Here is a 23,265-nt window from a genome sequence, read left to right on the forward strand (position 1 = left end):
GGTCTTCCTTTACCATTGGTTCACCCTCCAATGGCCGCTGCAGCCCGTGCGCTGTGGCTGGCGCACCGCGCCAATCTGAAGCCAGGAGCCAGGTGCCTCTCCTGGTCTCCCATGCGGGTGCACAGCCCAAGGACCTGGGCCATCCTCCACTGCACTCCCGGGCCACAGCAGAGAGCTGGACTGGAAGAGGGGCAACAGGGACAGAATCTGGTGCCTTGACCGGGACTAGAACCCCGTGTGCCGGCACCGCAGGCTGGATGTAGCATTCTTAAAATCATATATTTAATATATCCAACCCAATATCAAACAGAAAATGTGTTTGATATTTGACTTAGTGCAGGTAAATACAAGATTTTGATACATTTATAAGACCCAAGGGTATTTCCTTTTTGGTCTTTGTAGCAAATTCTGTTGATAGTCTGCTTGGATCCCTTTGGATTTCCTTCATTGTATCAATGTGTGCTTTCCTGGGATTCTTGGTGCTTTGTTTCTCATAACTTATACTTGGAACTCAGTGCTACAGTTTAAATCCATGTTAGAAATTATTTTTAAATTTTCATTTATCTATTTGAGAGACAGAGGGATACAAACACAGACAGAGAGCTCCCATCTGCTAGCTCAATCCTCAAATGTGCCCATTGTCCAGTACTGGGTTAGGCTGAAGCTGGGAGCCAAGAACACATTCCAGATTTCCCATATGGGTAGCAGAAGCCAAGCCACTTGGACCGTCACTGATGTCTTCTCAGGGTATACATTAGGAAGAAGCCAGAATCAGAAGCTGGAGGTGGGTATTGAACATAGGCAGTCTGATATGAGTTAGGCATCCTAACTAGCATCTTAACTGCCAGGCCAAACATCTGCCCCCATATGTTGGAGCTTAATTAAACCCTAATTGGATGGTATGAAGAGGTGAGGCCTTTAGAGGTAGTTAGGTCATGAGGGTAGGGTTCTCATGAATAGTATTATCAACCTTCTAAAAGTTCTGGAGGGAGTTAACTAGGCCCTTTCCCCTTCTAGCTCTTCTGCCATATAAGGACACAGTATTCAAGGTGCCATTTTGGAAGCACAGACCAAACACTGAACGTGCCAGCACCTTGAACTTGGATTGCCCAGCCTCCAGAACTGTGAGTAATAATTTTCTCTAGTTTATAAATTACCTGCCACAGGTATTTGCTGTAGCAGCAGAAAATGTGATGGATTAAGACACTCATCTTTGAAGGACTGTCTTTTGCATACTATATCAACACTAATTTGTAGGGCTCTAGCTAGAGAACCTAAGAAGGTAAAGAAAAAACTTTTTCTTCCCCTATAGGGAAGCATGAGAACTGAACTCCTTGCCTGCAGTAGGTATCAATGCTCAGCATTGATTTATGTTCCAGAACTCCCTGTGAATGAGGCCAAGGCTGGAATTTTACATGAAATTGCCCCATTGCTTAGTTTCTTTTTATGGTCTGTCTCCCTTACTCCTTTACCAGTTTTTCCTGGGAGCACTTCCCAAAAAGTCCTTTGCACATGAGTTGTTGCATAAAGGTCTCCTGTCCTGAAACAGTCCTCGTCTTTAAATTCTTTAAGCTGATATGAGCAATATTACTCAACCAGCTCCACTGTCTCAGGCAAAGGGTATCTGGTCCATTTTAGAAGATGCCCCAGTGACATGTGCTAACTGAGCACCGAATCATGGTGGACAGTATATGTCTGAACCCAAAGTTCTCCCTGAGGCCCATTCCCTGGGGCCTCACTGCCCTTAGTTCCTACACTTGGTTCCTTATTCTCACTGAACAGGGGCCTACTTCTCCCAGTACACTGGAAGTCTTTCCTCTTCATTGCTTTCCTATTTGGAAAGTCTTCTCTCCAAGTGTCATTCTAGTTTCCTCAGTCACCTGTTGAAATTCCCTTCACTTTTTTGCCCCATTTTCCTATTTTTCTCTGGGCATTTATTACCACCTGGTGTTTATCGGCTTTGATTGCATCTCCCTCTCACTAGAACATGAATTCCACAAAACAGAATTGATTTTACAAATCCCTATTGGCTAGAACAGGGTGAGCAAACATTTCTGTGAAATATCCACAGAGTTAATAATTTAGGCTTTGTGGGCCATTCAATCTTCATGGCAATTATTCAGCTCTACCATTATAGACAGGGCATACATTGGAGAGATACAAATGAATGAGTGTGGCTGCATTCTAATAAAACTTTATTTACAAAATCAAACAGGACTCTAGTTTTATTTGAGAATGTAGGAAGCTTGGAAGCCATCACCCCACCTGAAGAGTAAGTAAAAAGCTAAACAAACTGAACCAATCAAGAACTCTTCTTAGATCCACCAGAGAAGTCAGGTCAGAGGAAACACTGCTGCCCCCAAAATGTTGAGCAGACAGGATACAGAGAATCACAACTTCCTTATAGCAGAAAGCCAAGAGCAGAATCTTGCATGGGAACCACCCCTGGAGTACAAAATCTAACTCTGACTGGTGAATTGCTAGACTCACAGGATGGATGAGCCTCTGGGATAAGACCTGCAGGAGGGCCAACTCTTTTGTGGGTTTTCTCTCCAGGAGCTTAACTAGGCTTTCATAGTTTTAATAGCAGCTTAACAGCGACTACTGGAGAAAAATTCATTCATACTTCTGGCAGCAGGAGGAGAAAGGATCCATTTTGGTCTACACCAGAGCCTATATTCATCATCTTCTTTTTTTTTTTTTTTAACTTATTTATTTATTTGAAAGGCAGAGGGAGAAGAGAGAGAGAGAGTGTGTGAGTGAGTGAACAAGCTCCCATTCACTGGTTCATTTTCCAAATGGCTGGAATGGCTGGAGGTGGGCTGATCTGAAGCCAGGAGCCAGATGCTTCTTTCAGGTCTCCCATGTGAGTGCAAGGGCCCAAACACTTGGGCCATTCTCCGCTGCTTTCCCATGCACATCAGCAAGGAGCTGGATCAGAAGTGGAGCAGTGAGGACTTGAACTGGTACCCATATGGGACGCTGATGCTGCAGATGGTGGCTTTAACCTGTTTTGCCATGGCACCTGCTCTGCCTATGTTCTTCTTAAGAAGACTTTCCCTCAGAGGAAACTATTTTGCTGGAATCTAACTTATTGATTTTTTTTTCAGAACCTAACTGACCTAGGTGAAGGGAAATGCCCAAATTTAGTCCTTGCCAGCCTTCCTATCTGTCCTGCGAGAGAAGAACTGAGAAGCATGTGTGAAGCTAACAGTCCAGGACTGAGCCCTGATCATAGGACTACAAGATCCTTCCCTGCCTCCTTATCTCACCCCTCACAGTTCCTTTTATTCAGTACATCATGTATAGTTATCAAATCACATGGCATACAGAAAGTTTGAAGAGAAATAACAAGGATTGGGATCCGATTACGTTATAGCAAGGCGTTGTAATTAACAGATTGGGAATTTAAAACAATTATGATTAATGTGCTAAGGGCTCTAATAAATGAAGGGGATGGCATGAAAGAACAAAAGAGCAATGAAAGCAGCGAGATGGAATTTCTAAGAGTGAAAAAGAAATGCCAGAGATCAAAACACTGACAGAAATGAAGGATCCTTTTAGTATCTTGGGCACAACAGAGGCAAGAATCTTTTAGCTTAAGAATATCGCAGCAGGGCCGGCGCTGTGGCTCACTAGGCTAATCCTCCACCTAGCGGCGCCGGCACACCGGGTTCTAGTCCCGGTCGGGGCGCCGGATTCTGTCCCGGTTGCCCCTCTTCCAGGCCAGCCCTCTGCTGTGGCCAGGGAGTGCAGTGGAGGATGGCCCAGGTGCTTGGGCCCTGCACCCCATGGGAGACCAGGAAAAGCACCTGGCTCCTGGCTCCTGCCATCGGATCAGCGCGGTGCGCCGGCCACAGTGCGCCGGCCGCGGCGGCCATTGGAGGGTGAACCAAGGGCAAAGGAAGACCTTTCTCTCTGTCTCTCTCTCTCACTGTCCACTCTGCCTGTCAAAAAAAAAAAAAAAAAAAAAAAAAAAAAAAAAAAAAAAAGAATATCGCAGCAGAAACATGCAAAACTGAAAAGGAATGAGCAAAAATACTGGAAAATGTGGAACTCAATGTGCAAGAATCTTGGGAAAACTGCAAAAGATATAATTTACAGGTAATGGGGATTCCACAAGGAGAAGAAAGAAAGAAACAGAAGAAAATATTTGAAGCAACAGTGACTGAGAATTTCCACAAGCTAATGTCAGACATCAAAGCATACAGCTGGGAAACTGAGAGAACAGCAAACAGGATAAAAAACAAAAGGAAACTTATACCTAGCCATATTACTTTCAATCTATAGAAAAATAAAAATTAAAGAAAACATATTGAAAGAATTCACAAAGTGGGGTTAGGATACTTTACCTAAAGTGGAACAAGAGTTACATCTTACTTCTCAGGACGCATGCAAGCAAGAAGAGAGGGGAGTGAAATATTTCAAGTACTTAAGTATTTGAGAGAAAAAGAATCCCACCAAACTGAATTCTATATCTTGTTAAATTGTCCTTGAAAAGAGACCTAGCGATAGTCTCAAATATTGCGGGAATCAGTTGCCCCTAGATATGCCTTGGAAGAGATGCTAAAAGTCCCTCATAGAGAATATAAGATACTGTAGATCAGAATCTCAGATTTTCATAGTAAATGGGAGACTATCAGAGAAGAAATGGTGAAGGTAAAACCAAGACTTATAATATTTGTTTTCTTAACTCAGCTAACCTATCAACTTGTTTATTCTAAATAAAAACAAAGTATTATATATATACCTACAAATGAGTGAAATGAATGGCAACAATGACAGAAGGAATAAGTGTCTTTGTATTACAAAGCACTCATATATTTTTTTTTAAATTTATTTGACAGGTAGAGTTATAGACAGAGAGAGAGACAGAGAGAAAGGTCTTCCTTACGTTGGTTCACTCCCCAAATGGCTGCTATGGCCAGTGCTATGCTGATCCGAAGCCAGGAGCCAGGTACTTCCTCTTGGTCTCCCATGTGGGTGCAGGAGCCCGAGCACTTGGGCCATCCTCCACTGTCTTCCTAGGCCACAGCAGAGAGCTGGACTGGAAGAGGAGCAATCGGAACTAGAACCTGGTGCCCATATGGGATGCCGGCGCTGCAGGCGGAGGATTAACCAAGTGAGCCATGGCGCCGGCCCCAAAGCACTCATGTTTATGAAGTCATACAGGATTGTCTGAGTGGAGTTGATATATTGAATACTCGAGGAAAACCACTAAAACGGATAAGAAGGAGGTAATATGAACAACTCTAGGCTCATAAATCCAACAATCTAGATGAAATGTGCCAGTTCAGGGATGACACAATCTGCTGAAATTCACAAGAGAAAACAGAAGATCCAAATCTGCCTGAGTATCTGTAACAATGAATCAATAATTAATAAGCTTCCAAGAGATAAAACACCAGGTCTGTCACTCCCCGTCTTCATGGAGGAACGACACAAGACCCTGCGCTGTTCTTTTGTCTGCTCGGCCCTCCCCGGGTTTGCTGCTGGTTCTTCCCGGGTTGGCTACCGACCCTTCCACCTCCGTGGAAGGGCGGTTCCCCCTAGCCACTTTCCCCACTTCCGCGGGGGAGCGGCACACCGCCGGCCAGCTCTCTCGGGGACTGCACAGGTGTTCCTTCAGATAGATGTTGCCCGTGCATGTTGTCTCTCTCCTCCTTTATAGTCCTCTTCCACCAATCCCAACTCTGCTACCCACACGCCGAGTACGCTGCTCTCCTCCAATCAGGAGCAGGTCCTACAGTTTATTGGTTGAACTGGAGGCAGCAGTGTAGAAGCTGTTTCTCCCTTCTCAGCGCCATATTGTGGGAGAGCAGATGCATAGAATAAGTCTTAATTCCAGTAACTTAGTCTAGTGCGAGTTGCTCCCAGTTGCTCCCCACACAGGTCCAGATGGGTTCTCTGGTAAATTCTACCCAACGTTTACAGGAGGGTCACACCAATTCTACACAATCTCTTCCAGAAGAAACAAGCAGAGGGAATACTTGAATGACATTGCTCTATTACCAAAACTAGCCAAAGACATTACGAGAAAAGAAAACACAGACCAAATGTCTCCTGTCCAATTTTTTTAATATTTATTTACTTACTTATTTTATTTGACAGGTAGAGTTATAGACAGTGAGAGACAGAGAGAAAGGTCTTCGTTCTGTTGATTCACACCCCTAATGGCCCCTACGGCTGGCACTGCGCCGATCCAGAGCCAGGAGCCGGGTACTTCCTCCTGGTCTCCCATGCGGGTGCAGGGACCCCAAGCACTTGGGCCATCCTCCGCTGCCCTCCCAGGCCACAGCAGAGAGCTGGACTGGAAGAGGAGCAAATGGGACAGAATCTGGCAATCCCAACCGGGACTAGAACCCAGGGTGCCGGCGCCGCAGGTGGAGGATTAGCCAAGTGAGCCATGGTGCCGGCCTCCTGTCCAATTTTTGAGATGCGAAATCCTCAACAAAATATTACCAAATCAAATCAAATAATGTATTAAAGAATTTGTACACTACAACCAAGTGGGATTTATCCCAATGTTGATTGAGCATTAAAAAAAATCAATCTATGTAACCCATCACATTCACAGGCTAACGAAGAAAATCACAAGATAATATCGATATCTGCAGGAAAAGTGTTTGTCAAAACCCAACACCCATTCAAGGTCACTCACATGGCTGGTACTTCCTGCTGGGACTACTGGCTGAGAGCTCAACTTGGATGTTTCCTGGAACAACTGCATGAGGCCTCTCTAGCATAGTGATCTTCTTACATGGTCCTGGTTTCCCCCAGAATGAGTATCTTGAAAGAACCAGCTGGAAGTTGCATCACCTTTCTGCATTTAGCCCTGAGAGCTCTGCGGTGCCATTTCTTCCCCATTCTTCAGATTATGAGAGAGTCCCAAGCCCATCCCCTCAACAAGGGGAGGGAAGGAAAGAACCATAGAAAGCAATGTTCAATAAATACTCAAGTGTGCATTTACCTGGAAACATGGTGTAGTTAGAGAAAGGAACTGATATCAATCAAGAAAAGGCTACAAGCCAGGTATTATACAAGTGTGTTTTATGTGTTAGTCACTTAAAACCTCTTGAATTAAATATTATAGATGGGAAACCAGAGCACAGAAAGATTGAGGAACTAGCCCAATTCACTTAGGCAATAAGTGGCACATACTGGTGCCAATGCCAGATCTGTCTGGTGGTCATCCTTCTGTCACTACCTTATACTACTGCAAAGGAAGTGGCACATTGAGAGGGGAATCAGAATTCTTTTCAGCTAAAACCTTTGTGTTCTCTCTGGTGGTGCTTCTCAAACTTTAATGCATGCACTCAACACCCAGGCATCTCGTTAAAATGCAGATTCAGATTCAACAGGTCTGGGGTGGGTCCCAAGATTCTGCACATATCCAGCTTCTAGGGGACAGTTAAGCTGCTATGACCTATACTGTGGGAAAAGAGGTCATAGGGCACAACAGGTTGCTACACAGGGGTACAGGGCATAGGAAAAGTTCCCGTGATCCAAGAAAAGTATGCCTTCTTTCTTAGGGCTGGGAACCTTAGCTATTCTGTGGGCAGTGAGAACCTAAGGATAGAAATCCAGGGGTGGATGGTGGGTGAAACATTTGAATTCCTTGGCAGTCTGTCACACGTTGCCAGTAGGGATAGCAAATAGCAAAGAATTAGAAATTGCTATTTTCTCCTTGGAAGCTTTTTTCTTTTACTTGTTCACTTTGGTTTTCCTAGAGTTGTGTAAGGAAAAAAAAGGTAGTTGCAAAAAACTGGACTAACTGCAATTGTGTGTGATTAATACAAAGGCTGAGAGGCATAACTGAGTCCAGGAAGCAGCCAAGTCATAAATCATAAAGGAGATCAAGCCAACTATTCCAAGTGAGTTGATGAGATATCCTTTAGTTACCTCAATACAACATTGGCTTCACTAATTGAAATGCAAGTTCTACTGCACTGATAAGTAGGAAGATTGAGAAATTAAAGTGTCAACACATCCACATCTGATGTAGCCACATAGATCATTCAAGATGCCACACTCTGCTGTATTCATTCATTCCAAGTAGATTTCAAGAGTAGGCTGTACAAGCTGTTGAGCGACACTAGATGGCACCTTTGTCTATTTCCTGATGAAGAAGGACTCTTCAATTATTAAAGCTAGAATCAGAGGAAAGAAGCCTGTGAATCCAGTGATCCTCAAAGACACTGTATTAAAACTCCAAGCACAGGGCTCAGGGAATCTGTACTTCTAGTAATTATTCCCAGAGGAATATTTTTTTATACTAGTTGGTTAATGTGCTGGCATTGGAAACACTGGGTACACTTTAAACCTGAATTGAAAAGTGAGGAAACTGAAGCTGAGATTTATTCAATTTAGAAGGAAAAGACCAGCACCTAAGAATTTGGCTCTTAGATTGTTCCAAATCATGGAACATCAAAAATTAACAATTTTAAGTGAGTTTTGTTGTAAAAGCATCAAAGCTGTCTTTAAATCTCTAAATTTTGTTCCAAAATTGCAGACAGACCATGAAAGTTAGAGTTGGACCTATCAAAAGAAATTAGACAACTATTTAACAGTCAATGGAACCCATATTCATACAACAGAAAATAAAACTTTTATAAAGAACAAAAGACTTTAAAAAGTTTGTGGAGAGTGCATACTATGAAAAACTTATGATTTTTTTTTTTTCAAAACAAGAGAACATATCTTTTCCGCTAGCGCCGTGGCTTAATAGGTTAATCCTCTGCCTGCGGCGCCGGCATACCGGGTTCTAGTCCTGGTCGCGGTGCCGGATTCTGTCCTGGCTGCCCCTCTTCCAGGCCAAATCTCTGCTATGGCCCGGGAGTGCAGTGGAGGATGGCCCAAGTCTTTGGGCCCTGCACCCGCATGGGAGACCAGGAGAAATACCTGGTTCCTGGCTTCAGATCAGCGCGGTGCACTGGCCGCGGTGCGCCGGCTGCAGTGCGCCTGCCGGAGTGGCCACTTGAGGGGTGAACTAACGGAAAAAGGAAGACCTTTCTCTCTGTCTCTCTCTCTCACTGTCTACTCTGCCTGTCAAAAATAAATAAATAAATAAAAAACCATATCTTTTGATTCCATTCTTTTGTCACCCTTTTGAAGTAATCTTGTAAAGGATGTGCAGGCTTGTAATATGGCTACATTCCCAGCAGATGGCAGCACACTCTAAGGCACACACAATATTTGCTGTTACCAGCAAAGAAGAAATACGACAATGAAATGCCAGTTGAAACTGCAGATGTTATAGTAAATATAATTTTAACAGATGAGATAGATGCCTAATGTATAAAGGTTATTTTATGTATATCGATGGAAAAGCATTAAACACCTCCCAAATTTATCTGCCAACTACATTATAATTTGGATAGAAAAAAACAGACTATGCTATGTGACTACACTATTTTCTGCTATGATTCCCTGCTTAGTGTTACTGCTGAGGCATATGTTAATACACATGACAAACTATTATGGGCTGGAACCTATTTTAATTCAGTCATCAAATATTTAGTGAGCACCTGCTGGGAGATAGGCATGGTTCCATAAGTAGAATGTACAAGCAAATTAAAGAAAAGCTTAGGTGAATGAATATATTCATAATGTAGCATATGTCTCAGGTCTGGGGGTTTTAAAAGGAGGTAAGGAAGGTAGAATAGTTTCTCTTAGATTATATTTGCTGTCATTTTTGCTTTTGGTAAGACTAGAGAAATAGAAGCAAAAAGAAAAAAAAAGAGGAAGAGGAGAAAGAAGAAGAGGCGGAAGAGAAAAAGGAAGAAGAAGAGGAAGAGATGGAGGAGGAGAAGGAGGAAGAAGGAGAAATGCATGTTTGGGAGGAAAAGCGTTGTTGTACTTGATCTTAGGAAACGTAAATGTCATCGAGGACTTGGCAAGACCTAATTGGAGAGCAATGCCATCCTTTCCTCATTTCTCCTCAAAGCAACACAATTGAAAAGCCCTGACTACATGTCTCAGATTCCTTTCTACTCCTCCCAACACTTTCACCTCTTATGGTTATCTGAGCCTCTCAGACTCCAAATCTCTATTGAATGTGTGGCTTGCAGTCTTTCCTGGCCATTATTCCTGCTTCATCTGCTGTGTTCAGGCCCTTGTCGCGAAGTACTGCTAATGATGGGGAGCTCATGACTTCTACGGCAGCCCTTCCACTGCCGAGGAACACTCATGGTTTCCACGTCCGGCTCCGCTGAGTGTGCAGTACTGAGGCCTCTCAGTGCTTTCTCTATTTTTTTCCTATTTTTCCTTCTAGAGGATTTTAAACGATACTGAATTCAACCGCTATGGGGCAGCTATTCAGTGCTTGGAGAAAGCCATGTGTATTTCTCTCCCTCAAATGTTTGACAGATCACCAGGGCTGTCAACCAAACTGCCCAGATTCTAGACTCTCTATTTCCTTGGCAACTTTTTCAGATGCACTTGCTAGATATTGAACAAGGATTTTTGTTGTGACAACACGGTGGGTACTATAGCTGAGAGCAGAAATATGAAAAATGACTGTCTTCATCAGACCCTCTGCCTTCTCACAACACCCTTCATTTGCCCATGCACAACACTTTAATTATAACTCTAGGTCACATCTGTAACTATTTCCCCTCTGGAGTAAATGATCCTGTAAGGAAGGCCTTGTGCCTCACCTATTCACAGTTGTTTACCCAGTGCACAGGGCTTGGCACATGGTGGGCATTTGATGAAAAAAAGACGTCAGAAATACAAGAATGGGATTTTGAAGTCTGGTCTCTTCAGAAGGATTGGAGAAAGCAGGAGAATTCTGGGACCATCATTTCTCAAAGCATCCCTCCATTCTTTCCTATCTTCAATTTCACCATGTCTACTTCTCTTAACTAAATGACTTCTGGGATCTGTGGATAGCTGATCATTAGCAAGGCCTGGGTATTGAGGATTTGTCAACAGAGGGAGGTGTGCTTGCTTTTTCCAGGCAGGGAGTCTATCCTCTAGCTATGCACAGGCAGAGTCAGGGCTTATCCCAGGAAAAGGGTGGTTCACAGCCACATGTAGTCCCAAGAGGGGGAACTTTGGCACCATGGTTTTCCTGGCCCTAGAGAGCTAACACATAATTGAGAAGATACTCAGTCTTGGGTCTTCAGGCTGGGAGAGTATATGAAGTGGAGGAAGAGAAGGACTTCCTCCGAGAATGGGTGCATGGCACCAGCAGTCTTCAGGGGTAGCCTCTACTTTACCTACAGCTAAACATGAGAAAGAAAATAGCCACAAGTAGGCATCACTGACTGGGAAATCGTATACATGGATTTTTTTGTTGTTGTTGTGTGACTATCCTAGATATACAAACTAGAGAGTGTGTTCTACTACATATCTCATCTATATGATATATACCGTTGGCCTATATATACTTCAGTGGCCCATTGTTTACCAAAACATAATTAAGTTGGGCCTAACTATATGTATTTCATCCTAACTAAAGAGATCCAGCAGCCACACAGAGGACAATGGCTCCTAGCACGTTAAACTCATACCCAGAAAATGGGAGATATAGCTGAAAACTTAAATATAAGATCTCTGATGATTCAAGCATGGTGCAAAAGCGTGTCTTCATCTAGGCAATTCAGTACATGGATTGAATAATCACTGCTGAGTCAGAACCTGACAAGTAGAAGAAATGTCTCAAAAACTGTGAAAATACAAAGAGATGAAAATCCTCTTGGGGGGAAGAATAACAATATGCAAACAAAAGGATGCCAAAAAGATGTAAAGGAACAGATGGAGGACATAATGTAGCAAATAATAGAAAATAATTCCCCTGAGCTAAAGATCTGAGCACACAGCTCGGAAAGTTTTACTGTGTTCAGCAAAAGACTAATAAAAAAAAAAAGAGCAGCATAAGCCGGCGCCGTGGCTCACTAGTCTAATCCTCCGCCTTGCGGTGCCGGCACACCGGGTTCTAGTCCCGGTCGGGGCGCCGGATTCTGTCCCGGTTGCCCCTCTTCCAGGCCAGCTCTCTGCTGTGGCCAGGGAGTGCAGTGGAGGATGGCCCAGGTCCTTGGGCCCTGCACCCACATGGGAGACCAGGAGAAGCACCTGGCTCCTGCCATCGGATCAGGATGGTGTGCCGGCCGCAGCGCACCAGCCGCGGCGGCCATTGGAGGGTGAACCAACGGCAAAGGAAGACCTTTCTCTCTGTCTCTCTCTCTCTCACTGTCCACTCTGCCTGTCAAAAAAAAAAAAAAAAAAAAAAAAAAAAAAAAAAGGAGCAGGGTGTGTGGGGTGGACACACACCTAACACATCCTAGACAATTTTTTAACTCCACGAGTAATGAAAAACATACAGGGAACGAAGAAGAATGAGAAAACCAGTAGGCTTATTATCTAGAAAGCTGCAGCTTGAAGAAGTAGAGTGCTATAGTCAACACTGCTGGTAGTTGACCAGGTACCCTTACTGGGGGCTGAGTGCTAGTATCAGCTCACAGCTATGTACTCCTCTTGAAAATCACCCATGGTTTTCTAAAAAGTGCTCCTAGGGGCCAGTGCTGTGGTATAGTGGGTTAATGCCCTGGCCTGAAGTGCTGACATCCCATATGGGTGCTGGTTTGAGTCCTGGCTCCTCCACTTCCCATCCAGCTCTCTGCTATGGCCTGGGATAGCAGTAGAAGATGGCCCATGTCCTTGGGCCCCTGTACCCACATGGGAGACCCGGAAGAAGCTTCTGGCTTTTGACTTCGGATTGGCACAGTTCCGGCCTTTGTGGCCAATTGGAGAGTGAACCAGTGGATGGAAGATCGATCTCTCTCTCTCTCTGCCTCTCCTCTCTCTGTGTAACTCTGACTTTCAAGTAAAATAAATAAATCTTTAAAACAAACAAGCAAAAAAGTGCTCCTAGCCTTACCCTGTAGAGCCTGAGAAGTTTCGCCTTCCTCTGGGATGGCCTTAGTCAACGTCTATTTGATAAGTGGGAATGAAATACTGTATAACCTTCGGTGCCAGTGAGACTCCAGAGCTCCCTGCAGAACCAGGCTGAGGCTAGACGAACTGAAAACATAACATTGTCTGGTCATTCTTCTGCCCTATCCTGCGTCTATCATTCTGTCACAGATGTCTCCTTAGAACTTTCCCTCAATAAATCACTTGTATCAGAATCCCTCATCTCAGGCTCAGAAAAAAAAGGATTGGGAAGTCAATATGCAATCAATATATAACTCACTTATTGGCTAAGCGAAACCCAAATGTAAATATGAATGCTTGTGAAGCTAAAGAAAGAAAAATGTTCATGCATTCATTTTGGAGATAAAACCAAAGTCAGGACTGTATCCAAGCAACAAATGATCTTCCCTGTTTAATATGGTAGTCACTAGCCATATGTGGCTATTTAATAACAAAGTTAAAAACTCAGTTCTTCAGTCATAATTCACAACATCTACAGAGCGCTGATCTCCATGTGGCTAATGGTTACGTTATTGAACAGGACATATATGGGACATTTCCATCAACACAGTTTTATTCTACAATGAGGATCTGGAACATTGACCTGAAGATGAGGTAAACAGGAAGAGTAGGGGAAAAGTGCTGAGTCGCATACCTGGTATTCAATCTCTATAGAAATTCTGAATTGATAGATAAGACTGTCTAGGAATGATGTATAATAAAATTGCTAACTAATGACTCTTATAATACAGTGTAAAATGGATTCTAACAGTTTGTACTGTAAGTATAAAAATTAGAGAGTTGGCAGGTATAAGGGACACAGAAGCATTTCAAAGTCTCTTGGCCACAGCTGTTGAGAAAGGGAAGAAAGAGATGGATGCAAAGTTTTCTAATTGTCTCCTTTTATTGTAGTAGGGATATGAGGATATGGGGGTAGATACAGTGTATATTATTGTGGAAATCAGTTAGGAGTTTGATTATAAAATATAGTAAGGGAGAAATTATCTGATCCCAAGAGCAGAGAAAAGAGGAAATCCACTAGTGAAAAGTAGAACTTCCAGTTAACAAAGAAAGGAAAGGAATAGAAAGCACACAATTGCGGCCGGTGCTGTGGTGCAGCAGGTTAACACCCTGGCCTGCAGTGCCAGCATCCCATATGGGCGCTGGTTCAAGACCTGGCTGTTCCACTTCCCATCCAGCTCTCTGCAGTAGCCTGGGAAAGCAGTGGAAGATGGTTCAAGTCCTTGGACCCCTGCACCTGCATGGGAGACCTAGAAGAAGCTCCTGGCTCCTGGTTCCTGGCTTCAAATTGGTGCAGCTCTAGCCCTTGCGGCCAACTGGGGAGTGAACCATTGGATGGAAGACCTCTCTCTTTCTCTCTGCCTCTCCTCTCTGTGTGCAACTCTGACTTTCAAGTAAATAAATAAATCTTTAAAAAAAAAGAAAGCACACAATTATGTCAGTAAGAAAATAAGTGAAAATAATGTAAAAGTCAATAAAGCATTAAGTAATATGGAAGAAATCAAATCAAGTAGATGAGTCATGATACTAAATACAAATGTGTTGAATTCTTTCAATAAATGACAGATTGAGTGAAGACAAATTGACATAAAACCCAACAATTCTATGTTGTTTATAAGAAAATGCTTACAGATAAATATAGTAGCAGACAAATAGTTAAAAAAAATCAGATGTGGATATGAATATCAGACAAAGGGGTATTTAAAAGTAAATGCACTAAACAAACTCTTACTAATGCAAGGAACATTCTTAAAACAGGAAAGTTGACAAAGGATTTGAATGAGTGGTCCAATAATTGGCAAAGTATGAAGAAATACTCATATTAGCAATGAGAGTAAGGAAATAAAACTCATAACGAGACTCTCCTAGAAAGAAGAAAAGTTTATGTTGGAAAGGTTTACATTATCAAAGTATGGATAGAATTTAAGGCATGCAACACTGTGCTTTACTGGTGAGGAGTAGACTAGTATCATCATTCCGTAACAACATCTAGCAGAACTTACCAAATGTGATGGTACATATGCCTTATGGCCCAGCAGTCCCACACAAATCCCCATACAATATGTCTTGTAGTCAAGATAACTTTAACCATTGCTACATCCAAGTTTAACATTAGAGAATAAAACAGTACAGAGAAAACACATGAAAAGCCACAATTCTTGAGAGGGATTTCAACATCTCTCTCTAAATTTGTCAGAGTTCTTCATAAATAAAAAAATAAATAATGGGAGAATTGTATTAGGAAATTCAGCTTTGGTCCAATCCTAAAAAACTTTAATCTTTGTTAGGTATCCATACTTCAGTTGCTTACATAATCTCACATGTCAGCAAACACTGGCACTATGTCTAGTCCATGTTGAATGGTCAAAATGTTGAATGAATAGCATGTTAAATATCCAGCAAAGATGCTGATACTGTGACTAAATAAGACCACAGAATTTTAATATATGGAAGTTGCTTACAGAAGGTTTTTTAAAATGAAATCTACAAGATTGAATAGAAATATTATAGAAATAAAAACAATAGAGTTTCCAGCAATTTATCTGTTTTCATGAGATTAGGGTTTATGTTTCTTTCTCACTTCTCTTAGATGCTTTTTTTTTTTTAAACAGGCAGAGTGGACAGTGAGAGAGAGAGAGGCAGAGACAAAGGTCTTCTTTTTCCATTGGTTCACCCCTGCAGTGGCCGCTGGCTGGCGCACTGCGGCCGGCACACCGTGCTGATCGGAAGCCAGGAGCCAGGTGCTTCCCCTGGTCTCCCATGTGGGTACAGGGCCCAAGCACTTGGGCCATCCTCCACTGCACTCCCTGGCCACAGCAGAGAGCTGGCCTGGAAGAGGGGCAACTGGGACAGAATCTGGTGTCCCGCATTAGAACCCGGTGTGCCGGCACCACAGGGGAGGATTAGCTTAGTGAGCCACAGCATCTACTGTCTTAGGTGCTTTTAATGCTGCTATATCCTAACAACTACCAGCAACATTAAACACAGTTTTGCGTACAGAAAGGTCCTTGCTATGGAGTCTAATGAGATGATTTGTAATGGGATCCAACTCAAATGACCACTATTATTAACTATTATTAACTCTGGTACTGCAACCTAAAGTGAGTTAATGCACCACAGGATAAAACAAATTGTTAATCTGTTTTCAGCAATTTTGGAAATAAGGACGCACATACCCAATATTCCATTGGTTTGTGGGCAAACTTTTATAATAGGTCATAAAATAAATACACTCTTTTGCATGTGTTGAAAACAGGATTCTCCAGTGCAACAGTGTTGAGGGGTGCAATCTTTAATACTGATTACCTCATTAGGGCTCTGCTCTTATAAATAGTTTAATGATATTATTGGAGGAGTGGGTTAATTATGCCAAGAGTGGGTTCCTCATCTCTTTCTCTGTCTTTCCCTGTCTCTCTCTCTCCTACACATACACATATTCATACACATATACACACACACACGTACACACACACACACACTCCTATGCACTTCCATCATGAAAGGAAGCACCAAGAAGGTTTTTACTAAATGCAGGCCCCTTGACCTTGGACTTCTCAGCTTCTGGAAGTATAAGAAATAAAACTCTGTTCTTTACAAATTACCCAGTCTTCAGTTTTCTGTTATAGATGCATAAAATAAATGGATTAAGAATATCTACAGGCAGCCTTTCATGAAGGTTGAAAAATACATTATTGTTACTGTCATTGCTGCCACCATCACTATGTCCACCAGCCAATTCCACTATCACCGCCATCTTGCCACTCCTACAACCACCACCTCCTCCACTGTCTCTGCCTCCATGACGGCCATTTTATATTTGCAGAGAGCATTTTCTTTTTGAAGTACTTTCTTGCTTGACTTGATCCACCTAACAACCTTACAACTAAGTAGATCTATATTAAAGCTTTGGAGATAATGCAGCAAGGATCTCCCCTTAATTGAAGAGCTAATTCCAAACTCAAGCCATTGCCCAGAGCACTATGCCAAGGGGACAAGCACAATGCTGGGTAGCACGCTAATGTCTCCCCTTACTGAGCTGTGCTCACTGATGATAGAAGAGAGTGTTGATCCCACATTTCTGGTGAAAAGCTATCAAAAGTCAGGCTTTTTTGAATGTCATTTATTTGATGTCTTAATTTTTTCTACTTCTTTTAGATTTTTTTTCTGGTTGTTGCTAATTTACAAAGTCTTCCCCAATTCCTTTGCATTATTTTTATTCATTAAGTTGAAAATTTGAAGCATAGCTGAAGGATTAAAAAATAGTTTACTATTTTAGGTTCATGCCCTGAAAGCCAAATCACTGACAAAGCCATGAAGATCAAAGGATTTGGAAGGTGGAAAACCACAGCATTCAAGGCTGCAGGTGCTACCCGCTAACTGGGCTAATTGGGCTCAGGAACTTCAAGGTGAGAATATAAACAAGCCAAATAACCATGAGGAATAATTGTGCACTCAAAAATTGTACCTCAGGGCAAATGTTGTGGTTCAATGTGTTAAGCCACTGCTTGAGAGATCTATATTGCAAATCTGAGAGCCAGTTTGAGTCCTGGCACTACTTTCAATCCAGTTTCCTGCTAATGCATCCTTGGAGCCAGCAGATGATGGCTCAAGTGTTTGGGCCCCTGCAACTTGCAGAGGAGATCCAGATGGCGTTCCTGGCTTCTGGCTTTGTCCTGGCCAGCCCTGGATGTTGTACACATTTGGGGAGTGAACCAGTGGATGGAGATTCATTCATATTCATTCTCATTCTCTCTCTCTCTCTCTCTCTCCCTCAATCTTTCTCTCTCTTTCTCTCTATGGGCCAACTCCGCCTTTTGAATAGATGAAAATAAAAAAAACACTTTAAAACACTTTAACCTTTAAAGAAAGTTGTGATTCTTTTGAACAAAATGAACTTATTAATAAAAATAAACTAGCAACTTAAATCAGAGTTTTAAAATCATGGCACAACTGTTGAATCTTAATGTGAAATAAAATAATGTTGTAGCCAATGTATTAAGACTTTTAGTTCATTGTTCCCAAATTGTATGCCAATGCACACCAGGAGACTGTAGCAAATTCATAAGGCCGAGGCAGGTTATTTTAAGATTTTGAAGAATATAGCAATATTCAACCTGTCAGATACCTTGTAAATTATTAGATCAAGGGTACACTTTCTAGATGAGATGCTACTACATACCTTTTGGTGACATTACCAAATGCAAAGCTGTATATCTGGCAATTGACATGACAACCCCCTCCAAATGCCAGTTTTGTTTGAAAATTGATACAAATATGGAGTGTATAGTATCCAAACTTTTTTCCAAAGTTGAATGAGTTGTTCAGTGCCCAAAAGATATTCACCTCTCATCAATGTTTTAAGAATGAGAATTATTCTCACATTTCAAGTTATGTCTATTATTTGAGATGACATTAAGTTGTTTGGGTCAAACTAATTAATAAATGGAATGGGTATTTCTTTTCACCTGGGGTGCTACGACACAATTACTGAAATAACTGAGAGTACCTTGAGCTAAGAACTATGGGAATCGCTGCATTGGGTGCAAGAAGTGAAATCAAAGCTCCATAAACATCGTCATCAAGGTCTCTTTCTAGTGTGTGTGTGTGTGTGTGTGTGTGAGAGAGAGAGAGAGAGAGAGAGAGAGAAGGACAGAGGGAAATACATCAAAATTCAACAGTGGGCAGTAGAGGAAGGACAGAACTTTTCTCCATGGTTTTCTATATTTACCAAACTGCTTATGATGAGCAGATATTTTTCTCATATAGTGAAAGAAAATGAAAGGTTATTAATAATGACTCCCCAGAGGAGAACATTTGCTTCCACGAAACAAGTATTTCCTGAACATACCACAGGGCTTCATTGCTGGAGCAGCTTTATCTCCTGCTGCTGCTTCTCCAGCCTTCTACTCCACATCCATAGGAACTGGCTCTGAGATCAGAGAGATTTTGAAGAAACCTATTTCCACATTCATCTTTTCATGGTTGTGCTTGAAACAGAGCCCGTTTTCCACTGCAGCCTTCAGGAAATGAACCTGGCTTGGGGTTTCCAGGTGATGGGGTTTGGCAGCCTAACAGCTGGCATGTCAAGCAAGACACTGCTGACTGATGAGGCAGGGCCTGCCGAGGTCATGGAGCTACTGCAAGGGATCAGGTTTCTGGCTCCATTCCACGGTGCAGTAATGACCTGCAGGCGTCCTGCAGGTTGGAGGTATATCATTGGAAATCTGCCCTTTGGACATTCACACTCAAAAGTACCCCTGAGTAAAAAGAGATCCTGGGTGTTTCAATGTTAAAATTGGTAAGCTCCTGAGAATTCGAATTTTGTATAAATTAGAGTGCTACCAAAAGAATTGTTCTGGATAGTATTTTTGAAGTGACTGGGACATACATATATTGTCTTTGTTTTACTGGTGGCAACAGAAAGTAATCTCAAAATGTTCTGCTTAAGAGGGGATTTTCATTTTAATTTGTGAGATAATTGGCTTTGTTTCACTTAAATTATTTAAATTTTTTAATTTTAAAAAATATTTATTTATTTGAAAGGCAGAGTTACAGAGAGAAAAGAAGAGAGAGGGAGAGAAAAAAGGAGAGGCAGAGAGATCTTCCATTCATTGGTTTGCTACCCAAATGCCTGCATCAGCCACACCTGGTCCAGACTAAAGTCAGGAGCCAAGAACTCCATCTGGCTCTCCCACATAGGTGGCAGGGGCCCAAACACTTGGGCCATCCTCTGCCACTTCCCAGGCAATGAGTAGGGTGCTGGATCAGAAGTGGAGCAGCTGAGTCATGAACCCATGTGCATATGGGATGCTGGCATTTTAGTTGGTAGTTTAACCAGCTCAGTCACACCATGGCCCATTTCATTTTAAATTTGTTGACTGATAATGCTTTTCATGTATTAAACTGTTCAGTCCTCATACCAGTCCCATGAGGTGGTACTAGTAAACCTATTTTTAGCGGATGAGAAAACTGAAGCACACAGAAGCAGACAGAATCACTACACTGTCACTGTTCCTTTGGGAACTTACTCTCTTATAATAGTATCCTTTTATTAGACATGAGTATAATACTAAATATTTTTAAAATCCAAAATTTATTTTCCTTAATTTTATGAGATTCTTAAAACATTCATTACAAAATGTCTATACTTCCATTATTACATTTATTAAATTATCATTTGTCTTTACAAGTCTATCTCCCCCACTAAATATGACCAAATATTGTTTTTCTCTAGAGCTGCATTGTCTAGTACATAGTAGGTGCATAATAGATATTTGGTAAGGAAATAAAAGCAGACACCACAGATAGCAGTTTCCATGGTGCTGTAACTCTGTCCCCTGGGCCTTCCTTGGAGGTCATTTGCAGACATTTCCTGTGTATGGTGCAGGCTTCCTGAATCTCTCCACTTGAAGCAATTCTTTTGCTGCTGGGGAATACTTGCGTGGCTAAGTATGGAGTAGTCAGTGGCTTAACTTCTGGCAACATACAACCAATAAGAAATGGGAGTTGCTACATAGGCACTCCAGCTTCCTTCTTCTTTTTTTTTTTTTTTTTAAAGATTTTATTTATTTATTTGACAGGTAGAGTTACAGACAGTGAGAGAGAGAGAGAGAGAGAGAGACAGACAGACAGACAGAGAGAAAGGTCTTCCTTCTGTTGGTTCACTCACCAAGTGGCTGCAATAGCGGTGCTGCGCCGGTCCGAAGCCAGGAGCCAGGTGCCTCCTCCTGGTCTCCCATGTGGGTGCAGGGGCCCAAGGACCTGGGCCATCCTCCACTGCACTCCCGGGCCATAGCAGAGAGCTGGACTGGAAGAGGAGCAACTGGGACTAGAACCGGCATCCATATGGGATACCGGCACAGCAGGCAGAGGATTAACCTACTGCGCCATGGTGCTGGCCCCCCAGCTTCCCTTTTCCTGGATAGGACAATTCTAAGCTATGTTCCACCATGCCTCAGACTATCTGCAGCAGCCCTGAGCCTGGCTGACCACACCCATTGCTTGTTCATGAGCAAGTCCTTTCCTGGGTTCTCCTCCTACCTGGCATCCATACTCCATTCCCTAGGACTAGCAAGGAAACAAACTCTGCCAGCAACCTAAATGAGTTAGGAAGTGAATTCTTCCCCAGTTTGGACCCTGCACAGGAAAGCAGAAGGAAATGCTGCCCAGCTGACACCTTTATGACAGCCAGTGAGAGGTGAGTAGCGGTCCCAGTCAAGCTGTGTCTGACAACAGACCATCAAAAGCTGTGAGGATGTCAATCAATACATGTTGTTTCATGAAAGTTTATGGTGACTTGAGTAGCAGGTAAAGCTGCCACATGTGGCCGGCGCCGTGGCTCAATAGGCTAATCCTCCGCCTAGCGGCGCCGGCACACCGGGTTCTAGTCCTGGTCTGGGTGCCAGATTCTGTCCCGGTTGCCCCTCTTCCAGGCCAGTCCTCTGCTATGGCCCGGGAGTGCAGTGGAGGATGGGCCCTGCACCCCATGGGAGACCAGGAGAAGCACCTGGCTCCTGGCTTCGGATCAGCACGGTGCGCTGGCCGCAGTGCACCAGCCGCGGTGGCCATTGGAGGGTGAACCAACGGCAAAAAAGGAAGAGCTTTCTCTCTATCTCTCTCTCTCTCACTGTTCACTCTGCCTGTCAAAAAAAAAAAAAAAAAAAAAAAAAAAAAAAGCTGCCACATGCAATGCCGGCATTCCCTATCTGAGCTAGTTCATGTCCTGGCAGCTCAACTTCAGATGCAGCTTCCTGCTAATGTGTCTGGGAAAACAATGGAGGATGGCTCAAGGGCTTGTGGCCCTGTCTTCCATGTGGGAGACCTGGAAGAAGTTCCTGTTTCTCAGCTTCAGCCTGGCCCAACCCTGGCCATTGTGCCCATCTGGGGGGTAATCCAGTGGATGGAAGGTCTGTCTGTCTGTCTGTCTCTTGGCATGTCCTTCTTTCTCTGTAACTCTGACTTGCACATAAATAAATAAATCTTAAAAAATATAGATTGTGGTAGCTGGAAATGGGGTGCTGCCTTAACAAAAACGTGTATATAAGTTTGCTTTGACTGCCATAACAAAATACCACAGGTAGCTTAAACTACAGAAGTTTATTTCTCACAGTACTGGGGATCAAAGTCCAAGATGGAGGTATCATCATGGTTGTCTCTTCTGAGCCTCTCCTCCACTTACAGATTTGTGTGCCTTGGCTGTGCCTTCCTCTTGTCATTTCTCTATGAAGCATATTCAGTGATGGTCCTAGCCTTATGTTTACATTTAACCTGAATACCTCTTTACAGTCCCTGTCTCTAAATATAGTCTCATGGAGAGTAGAAGCTTCAACATATGAACTGTGGGAGGGACACAATTCAGTCTGTAGCAATGTAGAAGGTTGTTTGTAACCCGAGAGTGAGCATAGGCTAGAGGAATTTGGAAAAACAGTACAGAAAGCATAAATTGCCATGAACAGACGCTTAGCAGAATCCTGGACTTCGGAATGCTGATAGTGAGGACTCAGAGGAAGTGAGAAAGATGTTACCGAAAACTGGAGGAAGGGAGATATTTGTTATGTAAATCATGGTGAAATTGTTTCCTGCAGTGATGTAGCAAGCAGAACTTGTAAGTAAGTGATAAACTTTGTTTTATAGCTAAAGAAATTTCCAAGAAAAGTGTTGAAGGAGTCACCTGATTTCTTCTTTCTGTTAGGAGAGGCAAAAGTTGAAGGAACAATTTTCCTTACTAACTCTGAGACTCTGATAAAATATTTGATGCTATTTAGATGCTAAAGATGTTAAAATGAAGAGATTGATTCTCAGGAAAATATGTTCTAAAGAAAACTATTAGTGTGTAATATACAACTGTGTTAAAACAGAAAAAAATCAAAAGATCATAGGATACAGTCACAGCCAGGTGCCCCTTTAAAATAATTATGAGTGTATCACACAGATCTTCTCAATCAAACCAGAGAACATTCTAGGAAGCTTAAGGGCATTGTCCCTCAGGCTTCTCATCAGGAGGCCAGGGGTTTACCTTTAAAAGACCTATGCATGTGCCTTTTGCCTAACAGACTGAACCACAGTGAAATCCAATAAAGTTTACAAAGCTTTAAAGAAATTATGTTGCTAGAAACATAGCCAGCTTGACCTGAAAGGAATAGGGAGAGTATGAAATAAAGGAGATGCATTTGTCAGTACTGTGTTATTATAACAAAATATCTGAAGCAGGTTAACTTTATGTAGAAAAATGGCTATTTTGGCCCATGGTTCTGGAAGCTCAAAGTCCAAAATTGGGTGGGCCCAACTGATTTGGCTTTCACTCTGGGATAGTTGTCAGGTAGCACA

General features: G+C 42.6%; 1 protein-coding gene and 1 long non-coding RNA gene across 2 annotated transcripts in view; one reads left to right on the plus strand and one right to left on the minus strand.

Annotated features, from left to right (window-relative positions):
- Positions 1-17,587, plus strand: part of LOC127491005 (uncharacterized) — a 39,016-nt gene extending 21,429 nt beyond the window's left edge. The window contains exons 2-3 of the long non-coding RNA XR_007919435.2: positions 1,018-1,124; positions 17,216-17,587. This is a non-coding gene — a long non-coding RNA (uncharacterized lncRNA). The remainder of the gene's footprint in view (positions 1-1,017; positions 1,125-17,215) is intronic.
- Positions 1-23,265, minus strand: part of PAK5 (p21 (RAC1) activated kinase 5) — a 313,813-nt gene that overhangs the window by 72,674 nt on the left and 217,874 nt on the right. The gene's annotated exons all lie outside the window — the stretch shown is intronic.

The sequence above is a fragment of the Oryctolagus cuniculus genome, chromosome 11, assembly GCF_964237555.1.
Source record: "Oryctolagus cuniculus chromosome 11, mOryCun1.1, whole genome shotgun sequence".
In the NCBI taxonomy this organism is placed as follows: domain Eukaryota; kingdom Metazoa; phylum Chordata; class Mammalia; order Lagomorpha; family Leporidae; genus Oryctolagus; species Oryctolagus cuniculus.